The 12,745-nt window shown below is 42.3% G+C and overlaps 1 pseudogene; it reads left to right on the top strand.

Annotated features, from left to right (window-relative positions):
• The first annotated feature begins 2,193 nt into the window (after positions 1-2,193).
• Positions 2,194-3,112, top strand: LOC147578064 (small ribosomal subunit protein uS2 pseudogene; annotated as a pseudogene).
• Positions 3,113-12,745: the final 9,633 nt, after the last annotated feature.

Here is a 12,745-nt window from a genome sequence, read left to right as displayed (position 1 = left end):
TCCCAACTTTAAATTCTGGATTTGCCACTGACTGGCTAGCTAATCTTAACAAATCTCTTACTCTGTCTATACCACAGTTTCCTCTTTTGAAAATAAAATTAATCTCTTAAATATGGAGAACAAACAGAGGGTTCCTGGAGGGGGGATGGGCTAAATGGGTAAGGGGCATTAAGGAATCCACCCCTGAAATCATTGTTGCACTATATGCTAACTAACTTGGATGTGACTTAAATACATTTAAAAAAAAGAAAGAAAAGAAAATTAATAGTAATAATAATTACACTTTACACTCAAATGTCACAGGGTTATATAGATCAAGACTCCTCCCTGTCCTTCCAGTTCCCAGACCATTCAATGTTCTTTCTTGCTTCTATTATCTTAAAAAAAATTTTTTTTTTCTTTTCTCAAGCAGGCACCGGGCTCAGCAAGGAGCCCGATGCAGGGCTCCATCCCATGACCCTGGGATCATGGCCTGAGCTGAAATCAAGAATCAAATGCCTAACTGACCGAACCACCAAGGTGCCCCTCTATTATCTTTTCATGCAAGATATCCCTTTTCCCTAAAAAACTGTGATTCAGCCTTTTAGATGCAGCCCAGATATTACTGGTACTGTGAGAGATTCTTTCTCTCTCCTTCTCAGGTGATAGTGTTGTATGGGGACAGATGGTAGCTACACTTGTGGTGAGCATAGCGTAACGTGCAAACTTGTCGAATCACTATGTTATACACCTGAAACTGATGTCATATTGTGTGTTCACTGTACTCAGATTTTAAAAAAAAACACTTCAAAGCACAATTAGTAGCATGGGAAATGCTACTACACATCTTTAGTAAGAAAAAGCAACTTATAAAATAATACAATCCAAATCTGGTAAAATATGATACGTATACATCATTATTTTTTTTTTAATAGGATGATACCGGGGACTCTTCTTGTCTCGGACCCCAGGCTATCGCTGCAAACCTGAAGGAACTCTCACATTCTAAAAAGGAGATGCTAGGTACATAACTGCAGGTGCTATTAAAAGGTAGACCAGATTGTCTTGTAACACCCCACCACCTCAATCAGCCTACAAAAGCAAAGACAAGAAACTCAAAGTCAGTTTGCTTCACTAGGAACTGCCAGTGAGCTATTGAATAAGAACTCTTCTGTGTTATCTTCATCTCCATTCCCCATGAGTTACCCACCTTTCGGGCCAAATGAGAGTAGCCCTAAGAGAATAATTCGTAGAAATTAGGACTGCCTACAGGAGGGGAGCCTGGCTTCACTCTCCTTGCTGGATGCTGGCTGAATTATACACACTCCCAGGACCATGGCGGTGCTGCTTGCCATGTCAAGTAGACTGAGAAAGTTCTTGGAGCTTGACACATACTCCCTTTCCTGGGGGGGGGGGGGTCACATGTGAACCCAGAGAGTTGTGCCTACTTCCTGTCTGAGCACCCTGAGGCCAGAGGAGCAGTTCACAACATCAGGGCAAGCAGAAGAAGCAGCAGGGGGGTAGTGTGACGCCACCATTCAGTGTGGAAGGGATGCCTCAGTTTTCCACAGCCCAAGAGAGTATTTTCGAAGGTAACTGGATTTAAAGCTCCTTAAAGGTCACCCCAGCAGAAAATGGTACAGGGTAACTGCAAAAGCTTGGTGTGGAAGATGGCAAGACATCAACTGGAGTGTGCATCATTCCGACTAATGTCAGGGAGCTTCACATTGCATAGTCCTGGGGGTGCATCCCAATAACCCACACACCCAGTGCTCCAGAGACTGAGGGTGGGGCAGCCTCCAATCACAGACAGGCAGTCTTAGCCAGTGGAAACCTAAGACAGAAGCAGCAGCAGCTAGGAAAGGGTGTTTCTGTCTCTTCCCCTTCCCCTCCCTTCCACCTCCCCTCCAGTGGTGGGAGGAGAACAGACCAGACACACAACTCCCACTCCCTACTAAGAGTTCCCTGACCTTGACTCAGGTCTGTGTTGAGGATTACAAATTGGAGGATATTGGGGAGAATAGAAGTTCTAATTGCAAGAGAGATTGAAACTTTGATTTAGACTCAATGAAACTTGCCATTATAATTGAAAATGACATTTTCCTTGGGGATCCATTTTGCTCTCAAGATCTCATTCTTGATGACGGAGGGAGAAAACTTAGATTTGCCAATGAAAAATAATGCAGGCTTTATTTTCATTCATTTCACTTCACAATGTCCAGACCCTTTGGTGTCTTGCAAATGAAGAAGGAAGATACCCTTAAATTCCTTGCAGCAGGAACCTACTTAGGTGGCACCAACTCTGACTTCCAAATGGAACAGTACGTCTACAAAGGTTAAAGTGATGGCATCTACATCATAAATCTGAAGGGGACCTGGAAGAAGCTCCCACTGATGGCTTGTGCCATTGTTGCCATTGAAAACCCAGTTGGTGTCAGTGTCACGGCCTCCAGGAACACCAGCCAGTGGGCTGTCCTGAATTTTGCTGGTGCCACTGTAGCCACTCCTACTGCTGGGTACTTCACTCCCACAACTTTCAATAACCAGATCCAGGCAGACTTCCAAGAACCACATCTTCTGGTGGTTACTGAGCCCAGGGCTGACCACCAGCCTCCCATGGAGGCATCTTATGTTAACCTGCCAACCACTGCTCTGTGTATCACAGACTCTCCTCCATGCTATGTGCACATTGCCATCCTGTGCAACAACAAGAGAGGTCAGTGGGGCTCGTGTACTACATGATGGTGCGGGAAGTTCTGTGCACCTGTGCCACCATCCCTCATGCACACCCATGGGAGATCATGCCTGATCTATTTCTACAGAGATTCTAAAGAGATAGAAAAGAAAGAGCAGGCCACTGCTGAAAAGGCCATGACCAAGGAGGAATTTCAGGGTGACTGGACATCTCTAGCCCAAGCAAACTGCTTGAGTTTACTGCTATCGAGCTCAGGTTGCAGACTGGTCTGAAGGCACGCAGGTGGCCTCTGTGCCCATCCAGCAGTTCCATACTGCAGACCAGAGCCCCTCGTCTGCCACTGAAGACTGGTCTGCAGCTCCCATTGCTCAGACCATTGAATGGGTAAGAACAACACTAAGTGGTGTTAAGTTGTTCTTCTACAGTTTCTTAAACTGAATGCGGAAAATAAGATTAATAGAAAATAAAGTTTCTTAAAAAAATAAAAGAAAGAAAGAAGAGAAGAGAAGAGAGAGAAGAGAAGAGAGAGAAGAGAAGAGAAGAGAAGAGAAGAGAAGAGAAGAGAAGAGAAGAGGAGAGGAGAGGAGAAGAGAAAGAAGAGAAGAGAAGAGAAGAGAAGAGAAGAGAAGAGAAGAGAAGAGAAGAGAAGAGAAAGGTGATATAGTCTCTAGGTTTAAAACTGTCCCAGGTAAATGTTCAGCGGATTCTGTTAGTAGGACTATCACGACTGTATCTCCTTCTCAAGTTGTTTCCTCTTCCCCTCCTTATTTCTGTAATGGTGTCTGAGCTTAGGCAGGACCTTACATACCGAGTGGGAGGAGAAGTCTCTGATCCATGTACTGTGTCCTCATTTTACAGATGAGAAAATAGAGGTTCAGTAGCCTGTAAGGGTACATAGCAGCTAGTGAGGGGCAGAACTACCTCTGTGGTTGGGCAGAGGTTGATATACATAAATGCAAAATCACCAGGTAAATGGATTAGGCAATTGACATGTCAGAAGAATGAGGAGCACACTGGCTGGGTTGGGTGGCTGAGGTGCCAGATCTTGATACGTTTGTCAGGATACTCAGACTCATATAAAACACACCAGCCTGACACAATTGAATCACGTCTATATTTCTGAAAGATGAACATGGTCCAATAAAGGACAAAGGATTTCACATGGTTCAAAGTATGTATTGCACTATTTGTTCCATTCACCTATTTCTCATTCATTTATTACATCTCTATTTTGTGGGTCTTACTAATAAGGTATCGTTCTAGGCACTAGGGATACAGAACATAAATAAGATAGCCTCTGCGCTTACAGAGCTTTTTTTCTAAAGAGGGAGGGAAAGAATAAAAACTAATTATACTATTCATGCCTTATTATAATTTTTGATAAGTGATATGATAAAGAAATTTAGTGTCCCATGAGACCATAAAATAAGGACATGACCTATTTGGTGGATCAGAGAATCTTCTCTTGAGAGAATGGCATTTGAGCTAAGCTATAAAAGATAAATAGAAGCTAGCCAAGGGGAAGGGAAGAGTTATAAGAACGTTCCAGACCACATGTGTGCTATTCCTATTGAGACACAGCATGGCTCAGCCACAGACCTGAAAAAGAGCTGGGATGACTGGACAGTAGTGAGGTCAGTTCTACAAGATTTTAGATTAAGTAGCTGTTGGATTCAGTCCATGGTCCAGGAAGCAGTGTATGGGGGAATACCCATGATCTTACTGGGAGTTTGCTGGGAGAATCTAGGAATTGGAAGAGGGATCATTTTGGCATGCCGTCCATATGATGCAACAGAAAATCCATCTAATAGTACTTAAAACTGAAGTTAGCAAACTTTTTCTGTAGATGGTCGGATAGTAAACATTTTAAGGCTTTGCAGGCCATGCTGTCTCTATTGCAATTATTCAGCTCTGCAGGGGTAGCACGAAAGTGGCCACAGACAATATATGAACAAAGGAGCATGGCTGTGTTCCAATAAAACTTTATTTATTGGCCCACAGGTTGGAGTTTGTTGATCTCTGGGATATAATAGGATACTTACGGGTCACTTAGCAAGAAGTCACTAGCAAGTGACCAACAGTGGTGGTTGCAGGGTTGATTCAGCAACCTTATAGGGTAAGGAAGCTGGAGAATCAGCCCTGGGATTCCTTTATGGTCATGTGAGCAAATAGAACAGAAACACCAGGTTACTGTTTTTAAAAACTTTTTTTTTTTACATTTGTTTATTTTTGAGAGACAGAGCACAAGTGGGGGAGGGGAAGAGAGACAATGAAACACAGAATCTGAAGCAGGCTCCAGGCTCTGAGCTGTCAGCACAGAGCTGGTCGCAGGGTTCAAACTCACAAACCATGAGATCATGACCTGAGCTGAAGTTGGTCGCTTAATCACCCAGGCACCCCCAATTTACTATTATTTAAAATACAAGTTTATTAAATTAAGAGTCAAGGAGACATGTATCAGTGAAGAAATTCACTGAGAAAGTTTCTTGAGGGGGAAAAGTCAGGGGTTTTAAGTGCTAAATCTGAAGAAGTGATTCGTGGTAGTTAGGTTACCTAAGGACTGAAAACTAGTATTCTGGATAGGGCAGAGTAAATCCGTTAGTTCGTCCAGGATTTGTTAAAACCAGTCTCAATGTTTATCAGCCAGCAAAAGGTCTTCAGTTCGGTCCAGTGGGAATTTGATTCCCGGGGTCTTTCAAAGTTCATTGTCCTTCATCAAGTTCCACTGCTTAGAACTAGTGTGATGAAACACAACACAAAGCTTTGATCTCTCCAGGCAAGTGCTGATGTGAGTGATAATTTTACCTCATACATATCCAAGATGGCTACTGAAATTCCAGTCACCACTTGTTGAAAGGACAGTGTCCCATCAGAAGGCATAGCCAGAATAGCTTTTGCTCACAGCACTCCCCCTCGTATCAGGGAAGAACTCTTTCCCAGAAGTTTCCCATCCACTACTGCAGTCATACCCTTATTTCCCATTGGCTAAAACTAAGTCACGTGTCTACTAATACACCTTTCACTGGCAAAGAGTACTGGGACAATCACAGCCTTTCCCTGGGGCTGCCTGATACCTGAGTAGCACTGAACATCTATTAGCAAGGGGGAAGGGCTTGCTGGTTATTGGGAAGGCCACCAACTGTGCCCTCAGCCGCCATCACTGGCCTTCCTTCCTGTTAACAGAAAATGAAGCGACAGTGGGAGCCAAGCACTGCTGAAGAAGCTGTCGATAGAGTAATCTACAACAGTTCTGTTAAAATTAGCTGGATCTTCCCAGCGTAGTCCCTGATAATAGGTTGAGTGCTCTGACTGGAGCTTCAACGGCGCTGGCTGCTTATGAGAATAATCATATCTTATCTGTTTGGAGATCGGATTTTGTTTTTCATGAGAATGCTCAAAGGGAACACCCCTTCATGCAATCCCACTTCCTAGGGACACATAGAACCAATCTAAGGAAAAAGCTTGAGGACAGGAAACTCCGTTTATCTATAAAACAAACATACTTACAGTTTAAATAATCAGCCATAGGTTATTGGGTTTCTTCTTTCTCTATATACACTACTTTTATGAGAAACTGGCAGAGCATACTTACACGCACCAACATTAGGGATTTAGTAAGAAAAGCCGTTTCCAGGGTGTGTTATAATTAAAGTCATACTAATTCAGCCTGATCCTTAAACACCTATTCCACCTCAGTCTGCACTGTGGGGTAATGATATAATTATAACCCTGAGGCTTTGTAGGACATGGGAGAAAGAATGAAGTCTTCTTTTCAAGTTTCTATGTTAATTGCACGTTACTGTTGTCTAATTATTTGTCAGGGAAAGGCAATGAATAATGCTGAGAAAAGCATGGGTTTTGCAACTGGCAGGCTGGGGATCAAATCCTAGCTCAGCCACTTATGAATGCCTCAGTTACCTCATATTTGTTGATAAGAGTTTTGGGGTGTCTTTAGGACCAGTTTTAGTGCACAGAAAGATTAATCAGAAGCTTAGTTTGGTTTTATAAATTCTGCTTTTTACTAAATTACAAACTGAAAACTCGACTACTTCCTTAAGCTTTTAAGTCTGGTTTCAAATCATTAATCCATGTGTAAGTTTAACAATCACTTTTGGCGGGGGCTATGACTAATGTTTGCTTTCATTTACAGACTTTGGTTAATTGAACATCTTCAAATATTTCAAAGTGCACTTACATGGTTCATGTATTTGCTTTCTTTCTCAAGGATTTCAATTCCCTGACAACAAATAAAACTTTCTTAGTATATATATATATATAAAAAAAACCTTGTACATCTCATAATTTAAACTTACAAATATGGGAAACTGTAGTTCTCTTAAGTAAACTTAGTGAGACTTCAAATTCAAAATCACAAATTAGGGGCACCTGGGTGGCTCAATCAGTTAAGCATCTGAGTTCAGCTCAGGTCATGATCTCACAGTTCATGGGTTCAAGCCCCATGTCAGGCTCTGTGCTGACAGCTCGGAGCCTAAAGCCTGCTTCAGATTCTGTGTTTCCCTCTCTGCCCCTCCCCACCTCATCTCTTTCTCTCTCTGTCAAAAATAAATAAACATTAAAAAAAATTATTAAAAAATTAAAATCACAAATTTAATTTGTGTATTCAATTACATAATTTAAGTTGGAGTTACAAGACTGTGTCTCTACTGGTCAAATTCACATAAGCATCAGAAATATAAAACACTTGTAGGAGAAAAAAACACTTGTATGGATTCCTTAGCCTGAAATATTTATATTAAACCTTTCTGTATTTGTCTATACAAATATCATTGAAAGTCCCCACGATCGTTTAAACCAAGACGCCTGGAGCTTCAGCCACCTGCCGTGGTTCCTCTCACACCTCACTTAGAAAAACTATTGTGTCTCCCCGTGTAATACACGCATTGTCTTTCTGAGGTTGCTTCCTATGTTACCAGAGATTTCAGCCAGGACGCTGATTGGACTCTTGCTGTTGACACTGCTTGGATGTGCTGAACTTTATAGCTGCAGCTCAACTTCAAGTTGTAGCTGTTTATGTTGCTCTTGTCCCTGGAGTCCATTTGTACACATTTCTCTGAAGCCTGTAACTCCTGCCCCAGTTAGTCTCTTGGCTGAGTTTTGCGTTTGCTTGGCAAAGCCTTAAGATCAGTAAGTGCCTCCCTGCTTCTTCCATGTTCCTAGAGTCACATAACACTTGTTATCGGTACTGACTATATGCACTGTATAGTGGATACTGAAATGATAACTGATTGAATTTCAAATATCTCTCATGGCTTCACCTGTGGTCACAGTCTGTCAGGTCAGTCTGTTAGCAATCCATATATTTGGATTCTTAATACCTACCTTGTAGAGTTGTTGTGAATTAGTATTAATTGTGATTTAGCATTAATTAATGTGAAGCACCTTCCCTAGCTGTGGTCCATTATAAGTACTCAGCCATAGTCACTGCTGTTTTTTTTTTTTTTTATGTTTATTTATTTTGAAAGAGAGAGAGAGAGAGGGAGAGAGAGAGAGAGAGAGAGAGAGAGAATCCCAAGCAGGCTCCTTACTGTCAGCACAGAGCCCCACGAGGGCTCAATCTCACGAACCATGAGATCATGACCTGAGCCAGAATCCAGAGATCAATGCTTAACCGACTGAGCCCCCCAGGCGCCCCTCGCTGCTTACTGTTTTTAAAAGTCCTTGGATCCTCACACAGTTCCTTAACTCAGCCTGCTCATTCCCCCACTTCCTTCATCGGCCAGCTCCAATTCTATCACTATGATAATTACCATATCATCACACTTATGCATAAACCCTTCACTGTCTTGCCCCTTTCCTTCCCATCCTACTACCTCGGCCCACCATCCGTGTAAACCATCTCTCCACCTGCTCCACGCCTGCTCCCACACAGCTGAAGGTGGCCCGAGAAAACCACACTACCATGCTAATTGATCTTTTAAATTCTTGTTCACTCACTTTAATGCTGCCTGGATATCATCGTATATTTTCCTAATCCATTCACTTTCCCTCCCCTCAGTGACTGTTTCATACCTTCTCATCTCTCCTCAAATTTCCACACTTACTCTGAGCCCATGAGCTTGCTTCCAGTGTCGCTTAAGAAAAAATAGGCACTCAGATGATAGCTTCCACACACTCTTATCTCCATATACCACCAACTCCTACATCAATGCCTGTTTCTCTTGGATGAACCCCCAGCAAAGGCCAACTCCCCTATTTATGCACCAGGTTTTATCTCTTCTTGTCTATTTGAGGACACTGATCCAGCAATTTCCCCCTTCTCTCCAGCATTATCAAATTTTCCCTTTTTTTTTTTTAAGTTTATCCATTTATTTTGAGGGGAAGGGGGTGGGGAGTTGCAGAGAGAGAGGGAGAGAGAGAATCCCAAGCAGACTCTGTGCTGCCTGTGCAGAGCCTAACGCAGGACCCAGTCTCATGAACCTCGAGATCACGATCTGAGCCGAAACACAGTTGGATGCCTGACCGACTCAGTCATCCATGCTCCCCCCAATTTTTTTCTTTCTAATGGATCTTTTCCATTTGCCTACAAACTAGCTATTCCTTGTCCCCTCTGTTTTCCTTTCTTCTCTTGGCTCCATTTCTTGCCCAGTTAAGCTCCATTTCTTTACTTCCTTTTACAACAAAACTTCTTAAATGAGTTGTCTCCATTTCTTTTCTCTCATTATCTCTTGAGCAAAGCTCCCTCATGCTGTTGGGACATGAAACTGTTCTTACCAAGGTTACAAGTGACCGTCATTTCCTAAATCTCATGCTCCATTCCAGGCCTCATTTTTTCTTGACATAATCTGCAGAATTTAACACTCTTCCTTCAACACATTTTCCTGTTTTTGTTTTGTTTTGTTTTCTGCTACCCCATTGGAAGCTTCTTCTCAGTCCACTTTGCTGTTTCTTTTTTTCTCTCTGATCTCTTAGCATTCAGCTAAGAAGCTCATTTCTTAGACCTGCATGCCTATCTTTTTACACCTTTCCCCTTGGGGCATAGAGTCGCATGATTTCAAATACTATGGATATGCCAATGGCTCCCAAATGTATGTTTCCATCATGGACCTGTCTGTCCACTTGGAAGTTGAATGGGCATCCCAAACTTAATATTGCTCAAAATTGAGGTCCTGTGCTTTCCCCAAGTTTTCCACAGTTTTCTCCATTTCAGGAAATAGCAGCTCCACCCTTCCATTTACCTAAGGCAAAAACCTTGTAGTTATCCTTGACTCCATTCTTTTTCTTCCAACCCATATCTGATCCACTAGGAAATCCTATCAGCTTCGTATAAAAATAACATATGGAGGGGCGCCTGGGTGGTGCAGTCGGTTAAGCGTCCGACTTCAGCCAGGTCACGATCTCGCAGTCCGGGAGTTCGAGCCCCGCGTCGGGCTCTGGGCTGATGGTTCAGAGCCTGGAGCCTGTTTCCGATTCTGTGTCTCCCTCTCTCTCTGCCCCTCCCCCGTTCATGCTCTGTCTCTCTCTGTCCCAAAAATAAATAAACGTTGAAAAAAAAAAATAACATATGGAAAATTCAAACACTTCTCACATCTCTGCTGTTAACTGCCATGACTCAAGCAACTCTCCTTTTTCACCTGGATTTAGAACAATAGCTTCCTTACTGTTCTCCCTGCTCCTCTCGTCCCCACCTCAGTTTATTCCCAGCAGCCAAGTGGAATGTTAAAAAGATTTAAGTCAGATAATGTGACTACTCCTCTAACGAATGGTATCTCGTCTAGACAAAAAGTCAAAGTCCTTACAAGGCGCACACAAGCTTACATGATCTGGAAGTCCATCATGGCTCAGATTGCACCTGCCATTACTGTTTTCCTCATCCATTTGACTCTAAAATGCCAAGCACACTCCCACTTCGAGGCCTTTGTACTATTACCCTTGCTGGGGGGTGCTCCTCTCCCAATGTCCACACCTCTTACTCCCTGACTTCCTTCATATCTTCAATCAATTTTCACCGAATCAGATGGGATGGGCTAGGCTACCCTGCAGTAACAAGCAACCTCACCACCTCGGTAGCTTAAAACAAGTCATACTGCATGTCCCTTTTGGGTGGCTGGGCTCTCTCCAGGTTTCAAGCTGACAGAACAGTCACTACTGGAACATGGCTGGAGAAGGCAAAGAAAGAGCATGAAGAATCATAAACACCAAAGCAGCATACATCACTTTCACTCCCATTTCATCAGCAAAAGCAAGCCACTGGGCTTCTCTAATTCCAGTATAGCAAGGGAATTCAATCTTATCATGTGTCCAGAAGAAAAGCCAGAAATACTGATAAATAGTACTATCATCTAACTGAGACCTTCCCTGGCCATGCCTGGGGTGCCTGGGTGGCTCAGTCGGTTAAGTGTCCAACTTCGGTCATGATTTCATGGTTTGTGAGTGTGAGCCCCGCATCAGGATCGTGTGGACAGTGCAGAGCCTGCTTGGGATTCTCTCACCCCCTCTCTCTGCCCCTCCCCAACTTGCACGTGCAAGCTCTCTCTCAAAATAAATTAATAAACTAAAAAAAAAAATTACATGCCTTCCTAACCACTTTCTACTTCTCCTATTCCCCTTACCTACGTTATTGATCTCTTCAGTATCTTTCACTATCTGCACATACTCTATACATTACTCGTTTATCTGGTTTGTTTTATATCAGTCCCCATTAGAATGTCAACCCCAAGGAAAAAGAGATTTCTGTCTGTTTCATTCAATGTTGTGTTCCCAATGTCTAGAATAGTAACTGCTACATACAGGCATTAGATAAAAATTTGTTGAAAGAATGAACAAATGACCAGAAAGATACAAGTAGTGATCCATGTAAAATATACAATGATTTTCAGGTGCCCAGGCTTGGGATTTGGCTTAAACCAGGATTGAGTGTATAACAACTTCTGCAAGGCTCTATGCATCAAGAGAACATCCCCGTCCTCAAAAATGCCAGATACATGGAACTTATTACCTTTCTTATTTTATACTATTTGTGTCAGTGGAGGAGAAGGAGCAGCTTGCCTTTCATGGAAATGAAAGTAATAATCTCCCTTTTTCAAATAATATCTGGTTGAAATCAAGGTTTTTTTTGTTCAAAAATACGAGAAAGTCCCATAGGTGACAAGCACACCTCCTCATTTCTCCTTCCTGATGCGCTTGCGGTTCATCATGTGTGCAGCCCTTCCCCCACCCCGCCTGCCATAAACAAAGCTTATGCCAATAATGACACTCCCAGGATCTTAATTTGAAAAGTTTCATCAGCTTGAGGTCAGCCTCTTTGCATCATGATCTTCTTTAATGAATCAAATAATGCACTTCTCATTTGTAATTAAATAATACCTTAAATGGCTCTGCCTTCCTCAAAAGATTCATGTGGAATTCATTTTCACGTAGGGATAATTACACTCAGCACTGAAAGTAGACACTGTGGTGAGGGATATGGATATTCACCAGCTCCTTGAAGGCAAATTATAAAGGAACTTAATACAGAAGCTAAAAAAAGGTCTTAGTTGGTAGAAAGCAGTGTCGCAGGATGTAAATATTGAATCCAAGGCTAATTGGCTTCCCCACTTAGAGATATTATTGCTGAGTCAAATATTTCCACCAAGATTTTTTTTTTTGCACAGACCACATCCAATTGTGTAAATATTTCAGGGAGCAGTAAATACATTTGCATATGATATGTGTATCATTTGCATAAAGTGATGCCATCTTCAGAAAAATTCTAGGTTAAAATGAAATTAGTGATATTTTCCTGAATTATGCTTTTGTGCCTCAGTCTTCATGGCTTCCCATTGCTTACAGGGAAAAATGCAATATCCTCTGCCTGGTGCATTACAGTCTTATCCCACCTGTCCTATTACTGCCATCTCTTTTCTGTTCCCTACAATATACTTACTATGTAGTAGTCACGCTGAACCACACTGTTTGCTAACATGCCATGAGAAGTCACTATTAGTCGGCGGTCCATTAGGCACTTTCTCACTTTCTTCCTTCCTAACAGAATCATGATTTTCTTCCCTTCTGACATTTGTATACCGTATGCTTCAGGGGCCCTCACAAAACCCCAGGTAGAAGTTTTGATTA

Source organism: Puma concolor, chromosome C1 (assembly GCF_028749965.1).
Source record: "Puma concolor isolate L17-30 chromosome C1, mPumCon1.1.hap2, whole genome shotgun sequence".
In the NCBI taxonomy this organism is placed as follows: domain Eukaryota; kingdom Metazoa; phylum Chordata; class Mammalia; order Carnivora; family Felidae; genus Puma; species Puma concolor.
The sequence above is the reverse complement of the archived record's forward strand: the minus strand, read 5'-3'. Positions and strand labels throughout refer to the sequence as shown.